A 5730-nucleotide genomic window follows, 5' to 3' on the forward strand; every position below is an offset into this window, starting at 1 on the left:
TCAACTATAAGCTTGAATATGAACTCCCCTATGTAGCAGAAAGTTACAAAGAATCCTGACATTTCAAAATTAAGGATTTAATTCAATATTCTAGAACACTTGAGGTCATCTACTCTACCTAAGCGTGTAATTCATTTATTTATTCGATCAACAAGTATTTGGGGACTTCCCTGGTGGTGCAGTGGTTAAGAATCCGCCTGCCCAAAGGGAATGCTTCTGTCTCCAGTCTCCTGATGGCTTTTGGAAGAGGCCATATGCTGACCCTCCCAAGTTTCACAAGAAATGCAACACGTTAGTGTCCAGCTGATGCGTTTTGTTTATAACTTGTCAGATACAGGGATTTTCTCCAATTCGAGCTCCAGGGCAATCAAGACTGTGGAATCCGTAACCGACACCAAGGCAGACATAAATAAAAGGTACAGGTGTGTGAGCAGCAACCAGATCCGCATGCGCAACGTGACCATCGGGCTCCGTGACTCCACCCTCCAGGCCTACCTCTCCAACAACAGCTTCTGCAGGGAGGAGACGCGCTGTAAGACTGGCCCTCCCCGCCCACCCCAGCGGCGCCGCCCCAGTCCTCGCCCAAGAGACCCTCGGGGTCCAAGTACAACGTGAGCGTCACCAGCGGGAGCTGCCTGCTGGCCAGCATGGGGCTGCAGCTGAACGTCACCTGCAGGACGAGGGACAACACAACGGTGACCAGAGAGTTCAGCATCAACCCCAACAAGACCACCTTTGGGGGGAGCTGCACAGGTCAGCTGGTGACCCTGGAGCTCCGCAGCAGGAACCAGCTCCTGGCGCTCCAGTTTGCGATTAACGCAAGTTGCAGCCGGGTTTTCCTGCACGGAGTTCAGTAGACGCTGACTCCGCCCGATGCCGGAGACCCCGCCTTCAAGGCCGCCCACCGCCCGCTGAGCGCGCTGCAGGCAGCCGCCGGGAACTCCTACGAGGGCAACGCTGAGGAGCGCGTGCAGGTCACCTAGACCTATTCAGGGTGTGGGTCGGCGTTCCGCGTGGACGGGGACAAGTTTGGGCCTGTGGAGGAGTGTCAGCTGCGTGAGAACAGCATGCTGATCCCCATCGCCGTGGGCGGCGCCCTAGCAGGGCTGGTCCTCAGCGTCCTCATCGCCTACGTTATTGGCCGGAAAAGGAGCCACGCGGGCTGCCAGACCGTCTAGCCGGCCGCCCCCACCCGCCTCGGATCAGCAGCAGCTGCAGGGCCTCGGGCCGGTTCCCTGGGCTTAGATTGTTGTTGAGGGAGGCACCCTTTCTTGCAAACTGGTTTTCACATCTGCTTTATCCAATGTGAAGTTCATCCGGCCACAGTTACTATTCACAAAAGAGCAACTATGGAAATGTCGGTGTTAATTTTGCTAACTGGGTTAAATATTTTGCTAACTGGTTAAACGTTAATATTTACCAAAGTAGGACTGGAAGGGGGTGGAGGGTAAGAGCTTTTCTAAATGGGCACTGGCTCCACTGTCATTTGGCTTTTTAAGATTCTGGTGTTTGATCGCTTCACTCTTTACTCAGGTGTAAGCCTTGCAAAGGGAGAGTCTCTGGTCTTAATGCTTTGATGGAGGCTGGTAGCTGTGAGCCTGACGCGCTGAAGAAATCAGTAGGAACGAGAATCGTAGAGCAAGCAGTAGTACGAAGAAGATCTGAGAGGCTGGGCCCTCGAGCATCGGTACTCCAGGACGCCGGGTCCTCAGGCTTTCCACTCTCTGCCACTCCAGAGCTTGCACCTTTTAAAATAGAAAAACGGGCGTTGTTTTTATTTACTTTTTTGTAAAGTAGTTTTCCTTCTGTTGGAGGTTTGGGGTGATCCTTTGTCTGCACTGTGTACAATAATCGTTTCACTCTGATTCATCACTTGCAGCTGGGTGGCCTGTGTGCTGAGGAGCATCCCCTCCTGCGACGCGTTGCCCTAAGGATGCTGATGAAAAGTCTTTTTGTTAAAAAAAAAAAAAAAAAAGAAAGAAAGAAATCCGCTTGCCAATGCAGGTGACACGGGTTCGAGCCCTGGTCGGGGAAGATGTTGCTGCGGAGCAACTAAGCCCGTGTGCCACAACTACTGAAGCCCTTGTGCCTAGAACCCATGCTCTGCAACAAGAGAAGCCACCGCAATCAGAAGCCTGCACACCGCAAGGAAGAGTAGCCCCCACTCGCGGCAACAGAGAAAGCCCGCAGGCAGCAACGAAGACCCAATGCAGCCATAAATAAATAAATTTATTTATTTTTTTTTTTGCGGTACGCGGGCCTCTCACTGTTGTGGCTTCTCCCGTTGCGGAGCACAGGCTCCGGGCGCGCAGGCTCGGCGGCCATGGCTCACGGGCCCAGCCACTCCGCGGCATGTGGGATCTTCCCGGACCGGGGCACGAACCCGCGTCCCCTGCATCGGCAGGCAGACTCTCAACCACTGCGCCACCAGGGAAGCCCATAAATTTATTTTTTTTTAAAAAGAAATATTTGTAAACACCTACCAAATACAAAGCCTTCAAGAAATTTAACCCATAGGAAAGCTCAGGTGTATACACTTTGTGTCAGAAGTTAAGGTCTCATACAGACAGGGGGAGATCACTTCTTGCTGGGCAAATCTGAGATTTTGTGGTTGAGTTGGCATTTGAGCTAGGGTAGGTGGGTAGGATTTAAACATAAAATACGATGATGCTGAGGGACACAAGAAGGCATTCTAGGAAACAACATGAGTAAAAGCACAGAGATAAGTTGTTTAGGTAATAATAGCATGCTGTTTGAAATTCCTCTTATAAAACATCTTTGAGTTTTAAAATTCAACAGATCATTGTGAAACCTAAACTTGACCTTTTCACATTTCTGTCTCCCACTTTCCTTTGCAAGAAATTATGTGTGTGTGTCAATCAGAATTCTGTGAGCTACATCACAGGTGTTCTACATGCATTGAGCAGTAGAGTGAGATGAGATGGATAGGCCTTTCCTCCTAACTTTAAAAGATAGTCATGCTGGGTCTTCTGCTAAACAGTGAAGTGCAGGAGGAAAGGCCCAAAGTGTGAGGGTCATCAACTACAGACTTCCACAAGGTCTGGCGATCACCAAGGCTATGAGTCACTGGCCAGCCCAGTGCCCACCAGGCCTGGTAAATCAAGAAGTGATGTTAAGGAAGTGGAAACTGGCTGATTTGTATGAATTTGTTTAATCTGTTCTCAACCAATAACATGATTTACATCAGGTGATGTGTTTATGACACCTGGATTCAGAAAGGCAGTCATTTGGTTATGAACTCATTGTTTCCTTTTCAGAAAAATTGACCTCACCCATTAGCCCTTTTATGTAGTCTTCCTAAAACTTACCACTATCTCCATAATGCCTCCTCAACTGTTCACAAATGTTATTTCACAAGTACCGATGCTTCTCAAATGTCAGGTTTGCAGGGGTTTTATTGCCACATTTCAGGTTGATTAATGTAAGAACAAATAAATAAGGGCTTAAACTGTTGATGCCTCATGGACAGGTAGGGCTGAAGATGGCTGCCAGTAGATAAAATAGTTGGCGATAGAACAAGATTATATTTATAACAAAGACACAGGTCTTAGGTCCTAAGTAGTAACTCCTTTACACCTATCCATTTATACAACTTGCAATCTTCTCCCCTCTTGCAGTTGTCAGGCACCTGACATATATCAAACAATTAATACAAATAGGGTTGATGTTTGGGCAAATTGGACAAGAGAAAGATTTTAAGATTTAATTCTAGGGGTCAGTGGTAAAAGGCAGAGTTTTCATGAACATGAATTCCCTAGAATTTCTTCAGCTCTGTCAGTGTCAGCAGTACTTCCATGTATTGATTCAGGGAATGTTTATTGAGGGCTTACTCTGTAACAGTCACTGTGCTAGAAGGTAAAGATCCAATGTGACAAAAGAGAGAGTCCCTGCATCGCAGAATTACAGAAAAGGAAACTAAAAGGACAATACAACTGATGAGGAAACTTCAGAGGACAGAGAAGTAGCAAACCTAGGCTTTGAGTCTCAGGGCTGTCTCCTTGGAAGAAGTACCATATAGGCTGAGACATAGATGAGCAGGTGTTAGTGGGTTGATGGACAAGAGGGTCGCAGAGGTGTGAAGACATAGCTCTTTCAGGAAAGCTACGGCTGGAATGTCAGGATTGGGGTCCCTGCGTAACGTCACGTAATATAAATTACGTTACTCTCTAATACTCTCTCAATGTGCCCTCTACTTTTCCTACATAATACTTAACATGACGTGCAATTCTATATTTATATAATTTTTAAAAATGTCTATCATTCCTCTGCTTGTTTTGTTACCCCACTTTTGGGCACATAGTAAGGCACTCAATTGTTGAATCAACAAGTAGCTGAGAGGTGAGGGAGGGAATAGCAGAAAAGATGCTCGAGAGACAACCAGGAGACAAATTAAGCACGGCTTTCTTGACCGTATTAAGGAGTCCTGAACCTTCATTCTAAGAGAAGTAAGAGATAAAGAGCTTTGAGCTACTCTTTGCATTTCAGAAAGATCACTTTGACTGCAATGTAAAAAAACAGATTGGAAAAGAGCCAGGACTCAGTCTGTCAGTTACCTGAGCCAGCTGAAATTATATCACTGGGAGTGGACTTAAAAGAGAGTTAGGATGAGAAATTGAAGAGGTTTTGTGATTGGTTAGATAAGGAAAGGGAGAAGAATGGAGTTCTCCAAAATGACTCATAGGTTTCTGGATGGGGCAGCTAAGTGAATCATGAAGTAAAGCAGTGTTTTGTTTTTGTTTTCGGTGATGGAGAAATGAGATTCAGTTGTGAGCATATTAAGTTTAAAATGCCTGTAACGTCATCTAAGAGATGTTCAGGAGGGAGTTGGATGGATATCGGTCTCTGAAGCTCATGAGAGAAATTTTGGCTGGGGTTAGAGATTTGTGAGCCATCAGAAGATAAAAACATGAAAGTTGTCCTTTGCTGATGCAGCTGAAAGGATTCTTGCAAGTCCTGCTTCCATAGACACTCTCTTAAGGGTCCTCTTCTAGGCTGACTCCAGCCAGTCCACGCACAGAGAAATAAATCACAGAAGAAGATTTATAACTTTGGGAAAAATCACATGGTCTTTCTCAGACACTGTAGAGGCCATTATGATGGCAGAGCCAACAAAGTGACAGCTGGACTCTATAGGTCTCTACATCGCAGTTCAAAGTCCATCCTTTCATCTCCTTGCTAAGTAGTGATCCTGTGTCGCTAGTTTTCTTTGAGCCTCTTTGAGTAAGAGACACATACATCAGGAAATCTGTCGGGGCATTGTTATCCTACAATGCCACGCTGAATTAATCATGTCATTCTATTTACACATGTAATTCCCTTTGACCAGAAATTGAAATTGCTTTTCTTATTTGCTACTTCTCAACGTGGACCTCTCATTTCATAACTGCTGTGACCTGTGTAGCGAAAGACTCCATGTGCCTTGGATGTGTTTTGTTTGATCTGTTACACCAACAATGTTTAAAAGAGCAGTTTAACTTGTAGGTATTATACTTAGGTACAATACAAGTACCATGAAGTAGCATGAAGTTCTTTCATCCTACCTATCTCTGGCATTTATTTTAAATGCACACCTTCTGCAGATATTTGGTTTGTGACCCTTACCCTAAAGTGTTAAGATCAACAACGAAAGCACATACGTAATACAAAAGTAGGCTAACAAAGGAAAAGATGAGCTAACGCGTGGTGGGCATGGGAAGGAGGAATAGTTTA

General features: G+C 45.8%; 1 pseudogene; it reads left to right on the forward strand.

Moving 5' to 3' along the window:
- Nucleotides 1–282: 282 nt before the first annotated feature.
- Nucleotides 283–1468, forward strand: LOC113619266 (lysosome-associated membrane glycoprotein 1 pseudogene; annotated as a pseudogene).
- Nucleotides 1469–5730: the final 4262 nt, after the last annotated feature.

Source organism: Aethalodelphis obliquidens, unplaced genomic scaffold, assembly GCF_003676395.1.
Source record: "Aethalodelphis obliquidens isolate GAN/ISIS:26980383/991018 unplaced genomic scaffold, ASM367639v1 scaffold6, whole genome shotgun sequence".
Taxonomy (NCBI): domain Eukaryota; kingdom Metazoa; phylum Chordata; class Mammalia; order Artiodactyla; family Delphinidae; genus Aethalodelphis; species Aethalodelphis obliquidens.